This window comes from Bos javanicus, chromosome 2, assembly GCF_032452875.1.
Source record: "Bos javanicus breed banteng chromosome 2, ARS-OSU_banteng_1.0, whole genome shotgun sequence".
Taxonomy (NCBI): Eukaryota; Metazoa; Chordata; class Mammalia; order Artiodactyla; family Bovidae; genus Bos; species Bos javanicus.
This window is the reverse complement of record NC_083869.1, coordinates 85,301,773-85,319,368: the sequence shown is the minus strand read 5'-3', so window position 1 is coordinate 85,319,368 and position 17,596 is coordinate 85,301,773. Positions and strand designations below refer to the sequence as shown.

The 17,596-nt window shown below is 41.7% G+C and overlaps 1 protein-coding gene across 2 annotated transcripts in view; it reads right to left on the bottom strand.

Moving 5' to 3' along the window:
• The window catches only part of CCDC150 (coiled-coil domain containing 150), a 90,863-nt gene extending 83,403 nt beyond the window's left edge, over nt 1-7,460 (bottom strand). The window contains exon 1 of one of the 2 annotated variants that reach the window (XM_061440834.1): nt 7,241-7,460. The gene's annotated coding sequence lies outside the window, so the exon portion shown is untranslated. Of the gene's footprint in view, nt 1-1,677; nt 2,051-7,240 lie in introns of those variants that run through there. The other variant, XM_061440806.1, reaches the window with a different exon arrangement.
• Between the last annotated feature and the right edge of the window lie 10,136 nt (nt 7,461-17,596).

Sequence of the window (17,596 nt, the reverse complement as noted above, 5' to 3'; positions counted from 1 at the left end):
AAGTGTACATGTGATTTGATATACATATACTTTACAGAATGTTTACCAAAATCAAAATAATTACATCCACAAAATTAACAACCTCGTATAGTTAATGTAGCTAACTTTTTGTTGTGGCAAGAATGCTTAAAGATCTTCTCACAGTAACTGTCAAGTATACAATCTCATTTTAACTATAGTCACCATGTTATACACTAGATCCTCTTATTTGAAAAGGTAACTTACAGAATGGGACAAAATATTTGCAAACCATATTAAAAGGCTAATATCCAAAGTATATAAAGAACACATACAGCAGAGTAGCCAAGAAACAATCCAATTAAAAAACGGGCAGAGGATCTGAAAAGACACTTTTCTATTGAAGGTTTACAGGTGGCCAACAGGTACATGAAATGATGCTCATCATCACTAATCATCAGGGAAACAAACTCACAAGATAGCAGCTCACGTCTGTTCAGTTCAGTCGCTCAGTCGTGTCTGACTCCTTGCGACCCCATGAATCAAAGCACGCCAGGCCCCCCTGTCCATCACCATCTCCCGGAGTTCACTCAAACTCACATCCATCGAGTCGGTGATGCCATCCAGCCAACTCATCCTCTGTCGTCCCCTTCTCCTCCTGCCCCCAATCCCTCCCAGCATCAGAGTCTTTTCCAATGAGTCAACTCACATCTGTTAGAATGGCTATTTTTTAAAAAACAAAAGACAACAAACATTGGCACAGATGTGAAGAAAAGGGAATTTTATGCACTGTTGGTGGGAATGTAAACTGGTACAGACATAATGGAAAACAGTATGGAGATTCCTCAAAAAATTAAAAATGAACTACCAGAAGATCCAGCAATCCTACTCTTGGGTAAATATCTGAAGGAAATAAAATTAGTATCTTAAAGGGGTATCTGCATTTCCATGTTCACTGTACCAGTATTTAGAACAGCCAAGATATGGAACAATTCATCAGTAGATGAATAAAGATGTGATTTATAATGTTATTCAGCTACATGACAGGCCATCCTGCCATTTGCAGGATGAATCTGGAGGGCATGTGCTAAGTGAACTAAGCTGGACAGAGGAAAAGAAAAGTGTGTGATATCACTCATATATGGAATCCAAACACCAAACCAAAAAAAAAAAAAAAATCCAATTTCATAGAAACAGAATAGAATGGTGGTTGCCAGGGGCTAAGGAAAATGGAATGATGAAGGTCAAAGTGTACAAATTTTCTTTTTAGTCTTATTTTATGCTTCTGATCAAGATTTCACTCCTTTGTGCTCCTCTATAAAACAATGCGTTTCTTACACACATAACCTTTCTGAATTCTTTAACAGACTTTCTGTTAACAATCAGCTTAAGGATATGGCATAAAGAAGCTTTTATGTTTTCAATGCATTCTTAAAGGGAAAGACAAAAGTACAGGCAGGTATCAGTGGAGTCTCTGGATACACAAAGATGTGAAGTGAAGTTCATCTACATTTCTGGGAAAAAGCCGTATTTCGAGATTCCTGCTCAGGTTACCACATGAGCAAGGACAGTGTTCCTCAGGTAATAGAAGAACCACAAGACAAACCCTAGGACTGGTTCTTCTGCCATGAACCTAGGGCCAGGGTTGGGGGAACCACCAATAGTAGTGGGTGGGGAGAAAATGGAGGAGCAGCAACGAAAAACACAACACGGATTTACCCTTCAGTCCACGTTCTTTCGCCTGCTGTCTGGCTACTGCCAACACAGAATAAACCAGGCCAAGGGCTGTGAGAAAAAGTAAGAAAAGGGTGTTTAATCTGGTTTGCGATAGACAGCTGGCTCCTTTGTCCTCTCTCTCCAAAAGAAGTTGAAAAGTTCACATCTCCACCCTCCCTTATAGCTGGCACATCCATGTGACATATCCTGGCCAGTGAGGCTTTAGGCAGTTTTCAAGAAGCTTCTGGGAAGATGTTTTTTTCCTGATAAAAAGAACAGAAATGATGGCACCAGTCCTTTCCTCCTCCTGGGTGATGCCCAGAGCTCTGAAGGCTCTTAGAAAAGTCAGCCATGCAGTGCCTCACTGTTAAATATAAACAGAGTCAGGGATCACCTGCATCTTAGAACATGGAAAAGGCCACAGTAGCTCAGATTAACCTAACATTTAAAACTGCTGCTGCTGCTAAGTCGCTTCAGTCGTGTTCAACTGTGTGCAGGCGCATAGACGGCAGCCCATTAGGCTCCTCTGTCCCTGGGATTCTCCAGGCAAGAATACTGGAGTGGGTTGCCATTTCCTTCTCCAATGCATGAAAGTAAAAAGTGAAAGTGAAGTCGCTCAGTCATGTCTGACTCTTAGCGACCCCATGGACTGCAGCCTACCAGGCTCCTCCGTCCATGGGATTTTCCAGGCAAGAGTACTGGAGTGGGGTGCCATTGCCTTCTCCGGACATTTAAAACTAGTAACCTCCGAACTTTGCTTATGTGAGAAAGATAAACTTTCGTTAGTCATTTTTTCCTGTTTCTTGTAACAATAGCATTCCTGGGATACAGAGTAGTCCCAGGTAATAGTTGGTAGAGAAATGAGGAGGAGGAGGAGATAAAGGAAATGACAAGCAGTGCCTGAGGTGGGAGGGAAGGGCAATTTTGGGGGCAACTTGTTATGCCGAGGGAGCTAGTTATAATAAAAAGGATTGTCTGATTAAAAGAAGTCAGACAGAAATACTAACACAAATATAAAAGTTCATTTTTGGAAAAAAAAATACAGAAAATAAACTATGAGTTCCTCATCTCTTTTTAGTAGGATGTAGATTTCTACTTCAAATTTTTTCATGTAATTATTGAAATGTCATAGTTTTGCTGCTATTTCCTCAAGGTAGACATAGTATGTACAAAACGCATTAAAGTAATGCATTACATTACTTTACAGGGTGTGCATGCATTCAGCCAAAAAAACAAGATGAAAAACAACTCAAGTTGCTTCATTTGCTTAGGAAAGAGAAAAGTCTATATACATTTAGGTAAGAATTTGATTGGCATCATGGCTCACACCCAACTGAACCTGAACTATCCTGGAGTTTCTCAGGCTTCTGGAGAGAAAAAAGTACTCTTAAACAAAAAGGAAGAATAAACTTGGCCCCCAGCCTCTGAGGGACAGGAGGTTTATAGAAAACTCATCCTAATGAAGCAGAGATCAAGATGCCTGGGCCACCAACTGATGGTGTGCAGGGGATCTAGTTTTTGTGTGAAATATACTGCGTTGTCCCCAAAATATTCTCTATCACTGAGGTTCAGGTCATTTAAGAGGTTGATTCAAAAACTAAACAAGCCAATTATCCCTTGGAGGATTTATTACAAACAGGTCTCAGGGTTAGTTGAAAATTCTTCTTCCCCATCCCCTCTCCACATGCAGAAACAAACAATGTTAAGGTCAGGAGAATCCTCAGAAACAAAGCAGCAATGACGGCCCAGTAGTAACAGCAAAGACAGCCTTAACACCCACCAAGAAGTCCCTGAGAGCCTATTAGAGTAAGAGTAAAGGAAGGACTTGAGATCAAGTGAATCTGTTGAGCTGAGGTTTAGAGTCAGGGGAGACTCTCACTTTCACTGCAGATACTCCTACCCCTGCCTGTCCTCCCTTATCGGGCGGGTCCAACCAAAGGCAACAGAAATACCATGCCCTCATACACAATCCACAGGCTACTTGGAGGCCAGTGGCCAGAACTTTATGACCTTATATTCAGTAGACTTGCAATTCTGTAAGTTATTAAGTTATAATAGACTTTCAACTCTTTAACATAAGGGGATAGAAGCCATAACTTCTCTTACAAGAAAAGAGCTTTAATTGCTAATATTCTAACAAAGAGACTATATAGCTTGAACATATCTGTGCTATGCTATTTCTGAAAAGGAGTAAACATCATTGAATGCAGCCTTGATCCTAAGTCCTGAAGTCTTGCGGGGAGCCAGCAGGAGGCACTCTGCCCGTGGCAAAGGTCATGAGGAAGGAGGCTCGACATACGCAAAGGTGGGATCGAGCCTCAGGAGTCCCCCTGGAAATCCTCGAGCGTCTACCCCCATAACCAGAGCCTGCCTACTTTACTACTTTGTGCTCTCACCTACACCTCTGACTTTACAGGAGGCTGTCCCCCACCACCTCTTTTGGAGGAGTTAACTTAGAGCTCCAGTTAATAAAAACTCCTGGGCATGATAAGAGTGTTTTAACCTACAAACTCCTCTGAAGGTTCTCTAGCCTGCCTGACAGGCTTGTCCGGCCACATATGATTGCTCACAGCCTCCCAACCGTTGAGAGGCACAAGATGCTTTAAACCTTCTAAAAACAGGTTCCTTAGAAAAGTTAGAAAACTATTACTATAAGTATAGTGGGCTGATTAGAAATTGTATTGGTGAAGGGTTTTTCATTTGTTGAGCCAATGTTTGTTGCTCCACATTCCCTGCCCTTACACACATTAATGAATATATAGAAGAAATAAGTATTAACCTTTGGTATTAATCACATTAGACCTTAGGCTAAGTAAATTCTTTCCTTAATTAAAACTCACTACACCCTCACCCTATAGGAATGTAACTTTATTTGGGTGGCGTCTGTTTTAAGAATAATCACCCCTGGAGAAATAAGTGTCCTGGTTGACTGACCGCTGTCACAAGGAGAGGGTCATAAATTGTCAGCAGGCCCCCTGGCCAGAAGATGATGTAACACCCCTAAGACCTCTGTATACATTTGTATGAAGCACCTGACTTTGATAAAAGTCAGGACTGCTGACCCCACGTGACTTTTGCATAACATCTCAGTGTATAAAAGTAGACCATGGAAAATAAAGAATTGGGATCAGATTCTCGAAATACTGGTCTCCCCATGTCACTCTCTCTCTCCAACTCTGGCTGAGTCTCCATCTGGAGCGCGGAACCCGCCACGCTTACTAATTATGCCTGGGCTTCTAAGATCCGACCGGGGAGGCCTCAGTGTCTCCTCTCCTTCGGGAGAACGGAAGGACGCCTGCGGCCTACGTAAGTAGTGCAAGCTTCTTGTCTTGAAGTTTTACTGGTTTCCCGCATAAACCAAGCTATTCAGCCTCTTTTCTCCACTGAATTTTCCTACTGAGCTATCCTCATTCTATTACTCTTTACATCTCTAATTAATATCTAATTGAAGCTATTGTATCCTGATCCTCGCCGACGCCGTCCCCGCTTCAAACTCCCTGGATCAGCCAGGGCTGGACCCCGGCAAAGTCTGATAGCAACAATAATAAAAATACTAAGATATAAGCTTTTATTTTTTAAAAAAGTTAATTCACAATTACTTTCATAAATATGTCATTATCAAATTAATACAGTTCTGTCCTTATGTTTAGGGAAAGTATTTTCAAAAAGCTCAGGTTACCTCACTGAAAGCATGGCTTGAATAAGACAAATGTCATAAGCAATATCTAGTAAGTCAGGTGATTCTGAAAAGGCAACATTTGCTTTTGCAGACATGAGCTCCATTCTTATACGTGGCAATAACTACAACTATATGCTGTTGGTTCCAAAAACAGGCCAGGGACGCAGTGTTGCTTATCACAATCACTAAAAAATAATTCGGTCAGTAATATTATCTTCATTAACTCATATGTTCAACAAACATTTCCTGAATGCCCACCACGAACCAGAAACTGTTTTGACACCAAGGAATACAGCAATGATCTAGAGAGACAAACTCCTTGCTCTCCTGGAACTTATATTCCATTTGAAGACATAAGTAAAATGTTTAGTTTGTTTGTGGTAAGTACGATGATGAAAAAGTTGGAAAGAGGATGGGATGGAGGCTGTGGTACAGACTGTCGTTTTAAACAAAGTGGTCAAAGAAAGCCTCGCTGAGATGTTATTTAAGGAAAGACCTGTGAAGGAGGTGCAGGAGTGCATGTGGCTATCTGGGGACAGAAAAGTCCAGAAAAAATGAATATAGTGCAAAGACCTTAAGTCAGAATGTCTGATGGGTCTGCAACAGTAAGGAGGTCAGTTTGACTGGGGAGGACCAAGTGAAGGACAGAATACTGGGAGATGAGGTGAGAGGGACTGTGTTACACAGTGACTTAGAGGCTATTGTAAAAGTCTGCCTTTATTCTCAGAGCACTCGGAGGTTTTAGAATGGAGAAGTGCTGGGATCTAACTTAACTTTTAACTGGATCACTCTGCCTAGATGGTAGCCAAGACAACAGAAAGATGGCAGAAAGACAACAGAAGTAGGAAAACCCAGTGAAAAGCAACTACAATAATCCAGGGGAGATGCCAAGGGCTAGACCAGGGTGCTAAACAACGGAACAGTAAGAAGTAAGAAGAGGTCAGTGTCCAGACATATTTTCAAGACAAGTTTGGCTTATAGATTAGATGGGAAAGGAAGCACTGAAAGGAGGGTGTTGTCATTAATTGAGACAATGAAAGTCTATTAGGAAGAACAAGTTTCGGGGTAAAGATCAAGAGTTGTTTTGGAAATGTTAAATTTAAAACAGGAAAGATGCCCAATACATGACTGAACTTATAGATATGGAGTCAGCAGAGAAAGGTGGAATAGGAATATACATTTTGAAGTTGTCAATATAGACATGGCTTTTAAAGCCGTGGAGACTGGATAACAAGAGTACAGAAAAGATTCAAAGACCTAGCCCTGGGCGCTCCAAGATGACAGTGAGACTTTCAAGTCTGATTAACTCGAGCTTCACCTAAGGTCAGATTCTTAACCACTTCTATCTCCAGAGCCGGACAGTACATGGGATATAGAGGATAGCAAATGGGGATAGTTCAGCAAAAAATTAAGTTGTTCCAACATAATTAGTAGCTAACAAGCAAGCGAAGGAAGATAACAGGTGGCAAAACTAAGAAATAATTAACGTCGAAATGGTTTTCCCAGGAACCTATAACGCCAACTTAACATGTAAAGAAAAGTTGTACTGGGGTTTATCGGCAGACCCTCTCTGGTGGCTATCCTTCCCTCGCTGGAGCCAGGTCAATGCAAACCTCGCTCCTAAACGGTTTTCAACCGAATCCAGTGCAGAAGTGCCATAAACCCCAGGGTCCTGAGGTCTAGAGGGCGAGACTAAACTCCGCCAGCGAGGAGAGAGGGCGGCAGGAGAGATGACGGGGGCCTTATCTGAGCCACCGACTCGCCTCCGCGGACCCCGCACCTCCCAGGGCCCCGCAGCCTCACCCAACAGTCCTTCTGCCGCCCGCGGCTCTGTCCGGCAGCAGGCAGGTTGGTTTCCATGGAACTAAGACTCCACTTTATACCTACCCGCTCCCCGGCGCGGTAGCTCCCGTACGCAGGCGCACCCGTGGCAGGGCATGCCGGGAATCGCAGTTTTCCCGGCCCTACAGGGCCCTCCGCCCCGGGCGGGATCCAAGCCGGAATCCAGCGGCGCGCACGGAACGCACAGCCCCGTGACCCGGATGACGACAGGGCTCCATTGTGCTCGCGAGCCAGGCACGCCGGGATAGGTAGTTTCCGCCCACTCAGCTCCCGGAGGTCCTACGGCGCCAGCTTTGCAGAGTTAAGCTTTTCCTTCCCGTGAGCGTGTGCTTTTGGATCATTTGACACCCCACAGCAGACCAGAGTCCAAGAAAAGAAAATGTTTTTAGAAAGACGGAAAGTATCAAATTTTCCTGAATAGGAAAATAAGATTTTTTTAATGAGTATAAAAAAATGGTAAAACCGAGCTCAAACATTTTTCCTAATAAAGAAAAAAACAAAGTCTCTCTTCATCCTTGATCATGATGGCCAGACCGAGAGTAAAACCCCGGGGGGATCCGCTCTCTTGTCTTTGATCTCTTCAGCGTAATTTATCTCTTGCCTTGTGTACAGATTAGTAGGTACTTCTCAACGAGAGAGCGTTGAGAATAAAACTGCAGTCGTTTCTGAGTTTTAAGAGTGGGAATTCAAACTTAACAATGTCTTCTACAGTGAAAAGACAATGCGATTTTGCTTTAAGTAGCTGGGCGGAACACCTTTTACCAGCGAAAGGGCAATTAATCCATTCTTCTAGTCTCCCTGGGGTTACAGCTGAGAATAACTTTCGCCGTCAAATGAATGCAGTCGGATCCGAGATGAGTCCTCATTTGCCTAGCGAGTGGCTGGCTGAACTGATCTCGCTGTTCTTAGATAGCTGAGCCCCGCGTGAGATGAATGTCCATCAAACCACAGCTGTAAGACATATTCATCAAACTGTAAACCCATCCGATGAAAGAGATGAGCACCTCATGTATTATTCAAGTGAAGGGACCATATAAAGCTTTTAATATGAAAAGCGGGAGAGTATTTTAGAGCGTCAATACAGAGTCATTTTCTCTTACGTTTTCTCTTGCAGTGACCTCTGATTTATGCGTGGAGGTAAGGGGTATATGTATGCACAACACAGATAATCTGCACATTTCAGTGTAATGAGAATTTTCACCTTCTCCTTGAATCTCCATATTAAGCAGTAGCGAGGGAGCCAAATTGTTTAAATTTAGTGTTTTTAATTTATTTCCCTCTGACTACCATCTGGCAAACCATATAAAAACTTGAGCAATTACAAAGTTAGAGAAAAGAATCTGAAGTCTTCAATAAACTAGTTCATCTGATAAGAGAACCAGTTTCTGGACACCTGAGAATTTATTATATTAAAAGACTTTTTTTCCAAGTGCCTAAACCTATTGATTTTTTTTCCTGATTTCCCTCTTGATTTCAAATGATAAATACTGGGTTAGCCAAAAGGTTCATCTGGGTATTTTGTAACATCTTTTGGCCAACTCAATAGTTTTCATACTTGTTGGCCTCATTCAAAAAGTAAGGTCTTTTCAGCCATGGAAATCCTAGGGATTCCATGAGGACCACTTTCTCTCTCATCACAGTACTGTAATAGTGTTCTAACTGGGTTTACAATCATTCTTCCGAAAGCATCTTTCATATGATTACAAAAATGATCTTTTGAGAAAGTAACCTGATTGTCTTAGTCTTTTGCTTAAAAGCATTTAATAGCTCCCACTTAAACTTGTCGTTTTCCATTGAAAAGTATGAAGCCCAAACTGCTAAAAGCTTCAGGCTCATCCACAAGCCTCATATGCACCTGATTCCCTAATGGAACCTTGAATTCAAGCCTACAGGCATGTCTTTGCCCTTGCAGGGTCTGCTTGCTCTGCCAGGCATGCCCTCACTCTGGTGAACTCAAGGCAAATGTAAAGATATACCTCTTTTGTAAAGGCATTCTATTCCCTCCCAAAGTATTTATTTCACAGCGTTATAATTGTCTGTGTGTCTTACCTCCCCTGGATTGGGCTGTAAGTTACTCAAGGGCAAGACCTTTGTTCTCCTCATTTTGATTTTTAAATTTTCAACAGTGAGCACAGTGCCTCACAGACAGTAGAAGCTTGGTACATCCTTGTTTAGTGAATGAATTAATGAATAAATTTTTAATGCTACTTCAGACAGAATGCTTCTACACGCTCCTGACTGTTTATATATTCTATTTGTAGGCCAGGAAAAGGCATCTGCTTTTTTCCTCACCTGGGAATGATTTCACATTCCAATTATGCAAAAGGCAGCAAAGTTATCTGCAACCACTTCCCCTTAGAGTTGGAAATGTACTCTGTGGACAAAGAAATGCAAACACATACACAAAATTAAAGTTTTCATATGTTGGTGGTACTATGGAGGAATGAGAATGGCAAATTCACTGATTCTTCACCTTCTGTGGTCAGTCTGATGAAGGATTGGCTTCAGGTTTATTAAAGATTAAAGAGCTTCCCAGGTGGCGCTAGTGGTGAAGAACTCACCTGCCAGTGCAGGAGACATAAAAGATTTTCTCTGGGTCTGTAAGATCCCCTGGAGGAGGATATGGCAACCCACTCCAGTATTCTTGCCTGGAGAATCCCATGGATAGAGGAGCCTGGAGGGCTACAGCCCATAGGGTTGCAAAGAGTCAGACATGACTCACCCATAGAGATTAAAATGTGGAGGATTCTCTGACTTTTTAATGAACTGGTGATCAGCCCAGAGTTGAATATATAAATCTGTTAGTTGAATCAATTTAGGGTAGCAGTGCCTCTTACAAGGTCTCTGTCACCTAGCTTTAACAACTAAATTGTGGGGTCAAGTAGATTTTCACATTGTTGTTGATCCAATTTAAGAATAAAGTCAAGGTTATGGGGATGTTGCTGGAGCTCTATTTTACATTTCCTAAAATAAGAGTTCTCTTGGTATTAATGCTGCTGCTAAGTCTCTTCAGTCATGTCTGACTCTGTGCGACCCCATAGACGACAGCCCACGAGGCTCCCCCGTCCCTGGGATTCTCCAGGCAAGAACACTGGAGTGGGTTGCCATTTCCTTCTCCAATGCATGAAAGTGAAAAGTGAAAGTGAAGTCGCTCAGTCGTGTCCGACTCTTCAAGACCCCATGGACTGCACCCTACCAGGCTCCTCCATCCATGGGATTTTCCAGGCAAAAGTACTGGAGTGGGGTGCCATTGCCTTCTCCATTGGTATTAACAGGATGACATAATCAACAGACGGAAGAAACATGGGTGTTTTTGAAGTTGACTTAAATCAGCTGCCAGTTATTTCTGAAATTTTCCAATTGAATCAAAATAACAGTATGATCTATTGAATATCTTTTGAATTGGATGTTTTAAATACAGTCATCCCTCCTCATCTGCAGGGTATTGTTCCCAGGAGTCCCCCACCCCCAGGATATCAAAATCCAAGGATGCTCAAGTCCCTTATATTAAATAGAATAATATTTGCATATAAACTATGCACATCCTCCCTATACTTCAAATCATCTCTAGATTACTTGTAATACCTAAAATAGTGTAAAGGTTATGTAAATAGTTGCTCTCTGCAGCAAATTCAAGTTTTACTTTTTGTAACTTACAGGAATTTTTTTTTTTCCCAAAAAAACCTTTTATCTGAGGTTGGTTGAATCTGCTGATGTGGAACTCATGGATATGTAAGGCTCACATGTATGTTGCCTCACATGATCCTAACTGTAAGTTTAAGATGTAGTAGTTATATTCCCATTTTACTGATAAGGCAATTGAGATTTGAGGAAGTGAGATTGCCTAGAGCCATACAGACAGTGACAGAATGGTTATTTGGGCTTGGATCTATCTGGTTTCAAAGCCCATGCTTTTCAATTTGATTCCATCTCTGACTCATTTTCTACTCCATTCTGACAATAGTAGATCAAGACAGAGATTTCAACATCTAACTATGAGATGACATATACATGAGTTAACTCCACACAATGGGATACCACACATTTATTAAAAAATGAGGAAATAGAGGTGATGGTATATGTTTACCCGTTTTCTCTATGTTTAAAATTTTATTGATAATAAAAAAACTGGAAAAGAAAATATATATGTACTTACAAGGAAAGTCTCCAAGGTACACATTCAGTGAAAAAAACAAGGTGTTATGGGATAACAGAGGGGATAAAAATTTTATATATGTGTAAATAAGTACTGAGAGAATACATAAGGAATCCATAAAAGTGACTAAAATTTTTCATCCCAACCAAGATAATTTTTACAAAATTTGTATTATCAGGTAACTTTAGATTCACAGAAGAGTTGCAAAAACAGTATATAGAGCTCCTATATACCCTTCACCCAGCTTCCACTACTATTAATATCTTATGTGATCATGGCACAATGATCAAAACTGAGAAATTAATACCAGTACAATACAATTAACCAAACAACAAACTTCATCTGGATTTCATCAAACATGAGTTTGCCCACAAATGTCTTTTTCTCTGTGTCAGGATATAATCCAGGATCCTATTCTGTGTTTACTTGTCCTGTCTCTTTCCTTGATCTTTGCCTTTCCTGACCTTGGGGTCTTGAAGACTACTTGGTCAGTTATTTTGTAAAATGTCCCTCAGTTTGGGTTTGTCATGATTTTTCATGGCTAGATTGAGGTTATGCAGTTTGGAAAGAATACCACAGAAGTGATACTGTATACTTCTTGATGCCTCATATTTGGAGATATATGATACATCTGTCTTATTACTGTTGTTCATCACTTTCTTAAGGTGAAGTCAGTTAGATTTCTCCACTAATCTTCCTGTGTTCCTCTCTGTAACTAATAAGGATTTGCGGAGAGATACTTTGAGGCTATGCAAATGTCCTGTTTCTTCTCAAACTTTCACCCACTGAATTGAACTGATTTAGCTTTTATGCTGTCTTAATGGTAGCTTTCTCTTTCCTCATTTCTTATTTGGAATTCTTGTGTAGAGAAGAGTTCTATGTTTTCTGCCATTTATTTATTTATTCAGTTATTTATATCAGTATGAGCTTATGGATATTTATTTTATTCTTTGGGTTATAATTCAGTACTGTGGGGGTGGGGTGCTTATGTATGCCATGCTCAGTCATGTTGGACACTTTACGACCCCTTTGACTGCAGCTTGCCAGGTTCCTCTCTCCATGGAATATTTCAAATAAGAATACTGGAGTGGTTTGCCATTTCCTACTTCCAGTGATCTTCCCAACTCAGGGATCGAACCCACATTTCTTGCATCTCCTATATTGGCAGGCAGATTCTTTACCACTGAGCCACCTGGGAAACCCTATAATTCAATAATATCATACTTTTTGCCTTTTCATACTGTTCATGGGGTTCTCAAGGCAAGAATACTGAAGTGGTTTGCCATTCCCTTCTCCAGTGGACCACGTTTTGTCAGAACTCTCCACCATGACCTATCCGTCTTGGGTGGCCCTACACTGCATGGCTTATAGTTTCACTGAGTTAGACAAGGCTGTGTTCCATGTGATCAGTTTGATTAGTTTTCTGTGGTTGTGGTTTTCCTTCTGTATGCCCTCTGATGGATAAGAATAAGAGGCTTGTGGAAGTTTCCTGATGGGAGGGACTGCCTGTGGGGGAAAATGGTTCTGATGGGCGGGGCCATGCTCAGTAAATCCTTAATCCAATTTTCTGTTGATGGGCGGGGCTCTGGTTCCTCCCTGTTGTTTGACCTGAGACCAAACTATGGTGGAGGTAATGAAGATAATGGCAACCTCCTTCAAAAGTTCCCATGCACACAGTGCCACACTCAGTGCCTCCGACCCTGCAGCAGGCCACTGCAAGCCTACACCTCTGCCGGAGACTCTTGGACACTCACAGGCAAGTCTGGGCCTGTGGGGTCACTGCTCCTTTCTCTTGGGTCCTGGTGCACACAAGGTTTTGTTCATGTTCTCCAAGAGTCTGTTTCCCCAGTCCTGTGTAAGTTCTGTAGTCAAATGCCACTGGCCTCCAAAGTTAAATTCCCTAGGGATTCTCAGTCCCTTTGCCAGATCCCCAGGTTGGGAAATCTGTTGTGGGTCCTAGAACTTTCTTAACAGTGCAAGAATTTCTTTGCTATAATTGTTCTGCAGTTTATGGGTCGTCTGCTTGGTGGCTCTATGGTGAAGTTAATGGCAGCTGCACCCAGAGCCCCTGCCCCTGTAGCAGGCCACTGCAGGAGACTCAAACACAGGTCTGGCTCAGTCTCTGGGTCCTGGTGCACTCAAGGTTTTGTTTGAGCCCTCCAAGCATCTCTCATACATATAGGATTTGATTCTAAACATGATTTCGCCCCTCCTACTGTCTTGCTGGGGTTTCTCCTTTGTCCTCAGACATGGAGTATCTTTCTTTGGTGGGATCCAATATTCTCCCCCATGAATACTATGAAAAGGCAAAAAGATAGGACACTGAAAGATGAACTCCCCAGGTCAGTAGGTGCCCAATATGCTACTGGAAATCAGTGGAGAAATAACTCCAGAAAGAAGAGGCAGAGCCAAAGCGAAAACAACGCCCAATTGCGGATGTGACTGGCTATGGAAACAAAGTCCAATGCTGTAAAGAGCAATGTTGCATAGGGACCTGGAATGTGAGACCCATGAATCAAGGTAAACTGGAAGTGGTCAAACAGGAGATTGCAAGAGTGAACATCGACATTTTAGGAATCAGTGAACTAAAATGGACCCAAATGGCCAAATTTAATTCAGATGACCATTATATCTACTACTGTGGACAAGAATCACTTAGAAGAAATGAAGTATCCCTCATAGTCAACAGGAGAATCTGAAATGTAATATTTGAGTACAATCTCAAAAATGACAGAGTGATCTCTGTTTGTTCCCAAAGCAAACCATTCAATATCACAGTAATCCAAGTCTATGCCCCAACCAGTAATGCTGAAGAAGCTGAAGTTAAATGTTTCTATGAGGACCTACAAGACCTTCTAGAACTAGCACCCAATTAAGATGTCCTTTTCATCATAGGGGACTGGAATGCAAAAGTAGAAAGTTAAAAGATACCTGGAGTAACGGGCAAGTTTGGGCTTGGAGTACAAAATGAAGCAGGGAAAAGGCTAACAGAGTTTTGCCAAGAGAACTCACTGGTCATAGCAAACACCCTCTTCCAACAACACAAGAGAAGACTCTACACATAGGGAAAAGGCTAACAGAGATTTGCCAAGTGAACTCACTGGTCATAGCAAACACCCTCTTCCAACAACACAAGAGAAGACTCTACACATGGACATCACTAGATAGTCAATACCAAAATCAGACTGATTTTATTCTTTTCAGTCAAAGATGGAGAAGTTCTATGCAGTCAGCAAAAACAAGACCAGGAGCTGACTGTGGGTCAGATCATGAACTCCTTATTGCCAAATTCAGAATTAAATTGAAAAAAGTGGGGAAAACTACAAGACCATTCAGGTATGACCTAAATCAAATCCCTTACAACTATACAGTGGAAGTGACAAATAGATTCAAGAGATTAGATCTGATAGAATGCCTAAAGAACTATGGATGGAGGTTAGTGACATTGTACAGGAGACATTGATCAAGACCATCCCCAAGGGAAAAAAAAAATGCAAAAAGGAAAAATGGTTGTCTGAGGAGGCCTTACAATAGCTGAGAAAAGACGAGAAGTTAAAGGTAAAGGAGAACAGGAAAGATATACACATCTAAATGCAGAGTTCCAAAGAATATCAAGGAGAGATAAGAAAGCCTTCCTAGGTGATCAATGCAAAAAAATAGAGGAACACAATAGAATGGGAATACTAGATATCTCTTAAAAAAATTAGAGATACCAAGGGAACATTTCATGCAAACATAGGCACAATAAAGGACAGAAATGGTATGGACCAAACAGAAGCAAAAAATACTAAGAAGAGGTGGCAAGAATACACAGAAGAACTATACAAAAAAGATCTTTATGATCCAGATAAACACAGTGGTGTGATCACTCACCTAGAGCCAGACATCCTGGAATGCAAAGTCTAGTGGGCCTTAGGAAGCATCATTACAAACAAAGTTAGTGAAGGTGATGGGATTCCAGTTGAGCTATTTCAAATCCTAAAAGATGATGCTGTGAAAATGCTGCACTCAATATGCCAGAAAATTTGGAAAACTCAGCAGTGGCCACAGGACTGGAAAAGGTCAGTTTTCATTCCAATCCCAAAGAAGGGCAATGCCAAAGAATGCTCAAGCTACTGCACAATTGCACTCATTTCACACGCTAGCAAAGTAATGCTCAAAATTCTCCAAGCCAGGCATCAACAGTATGTGTACCATGAACTTCCAGATGTTCAAGATGGATTTAGAAAAGGCAGAGGAACAAGAAATCAAATTGCCAACATCCGTTGAATCATCGAAAAAGCAAGAGTTGAAGAAAAACATATACTCCTTAATTGACTACACCAAAGCCTTGACTGTGTGGATCACAACAAACTGTGGAAAATTCTTCAAGAGATGGGAACACCAGAACACGTTATCTGCCTCCTGAAAAATCTGTATGCAAGTCAAGAGGCAACAGTTAGAACTGGACATGGAACAACAGACTGGCTCCAAAAGGGAACAGAGTACATCAAGGCTGAATATTGTTACCTTGCTTATTTAACTTATATGCAGAGTACATCATGCAAAATCCCAGGCTGGATGAAGCATAAGTGGGAATCAAGATTGCCGGGAGAAGTATCAATAACCTCAGATACACAGATGACACCACGCTTATGGTAGAAAGTGAGGAGGAACTAAAGCTCCTCTTGATGAAAGTGAAAGAGGAGAGTGAAAGAGCTGGCTTAAAACTTAACATTCAAAAAGCTAAGATCATGGCATCCAGTCCCATCATTGCAGGGCAAGTAGAAGGGGAAACAATGACAGACTTTATTTTCTTGGGCTCCAAAATCACTGTAGATGGTGACCACAGCCATGAAATTAAAAGATGTTTGCTCCTTGGGAGAAAAGCTATGACCAGCCTAGACAGCATATGAAAAAGCAGAGACATTACTTTGCAGACAAAAATCCATGTAGTCAAAGCTATGGTTTCTCCAGTAGTCATACATGGATGTGAGAGTTGGACCATAAAGAAAGCTGAGTGCTGAAGAACTGTGAGTTGAGTGAGCTGAGTGCTTTTGGACTGTGATGTGGAAGAAGACTTTTGAGAGTCCCTTGGACTGCAAGGAGATCACACCCGTCAGTCCTAAAGGAAGTCAATCCTGAATATTCATTTGAGGACTGATGCTGAAGATGAAACTCCAATACTTTGGCCACGTGATGCAAAGAAGTGACTCATTGGAAAAGACCCTGATGCTGGGAAAGATTGAAGGCAGGAGGAGAAGGGAACAACAGAGGATGAGATGGTTGGATGGCATCACTGACTCAATGGACACAAGTTTGAGCAAGCTTCGGAAGTTGGTGATGGACATGGAAGCCTGCTGCAGTCCATGGTGTTGCAAAGAGTTGGACACGACTGAGCGACTGAACTAAACTAAACTAAATTAAATCATTCTTTTATTGCTGAAATTGTTCCAGCTTTGGTCATTCAGAGACCATTAAGGAGATTCTGTGTCTTTCCTTTTTTTCTTCCTAAGCAATTTTCTACTGTCTATCATTGCAAAATTTCCAGGCTCATCTTGTATTTTCATGGCTCATCTCTGGATTCAATCACTTCAGCAAGGAGCCTACTTTATTTCTTTTTTTAAATTAAAGAATGGTATTTAAAATCTGAATGCTGGCTATCACTGCCTCTAGTTCCTCTCCGAAGGTAGAAATAGATAATATACGTATAGATACCACCCCATGAATACATTAATCATTTAGTTCAGTCACTCAGTCATGTCGGACTCTGCGACCCCATCAATTGCAGCACACCAGGCCTCCCTGTCCATCACCATCTCCTGGAGTTCACTCAAACTCATGTCCATCTAGTCGGTGATGTCATCCAGCCATCTCTTCCTCTGTCTTCCCCTTCTCCTCCTGCCCTCAATCCCTCCCAGCATCAGAGTCTTTTCCAATGAGTCAACTCTTGGCATGAGGTGGCCAAAGTACTGGAGTTTCAGCTTTAGCATCATTCCTTCCAAAGAACACTGATCTCCTTTAGAATGGACTGGTTGGATCTCCTTGCAGTCCAAGGGACTCTCAAGAGTCTTCTCCAACACCACAGTTCAAAAGCATCAATTCTTCGGCACTCAGCTTTCTTCACAGTCCAACTCTCACATCCATACATGACCAGTGGAAAAACCATAGCCTTGACTAGACAGACCTTTGTTGGCAAAGTAATGTCTCTGCTTTTGAATATGCTATCTAGGTTGGTCATAACTTTCCTTTCAAGGAGTAAGCGT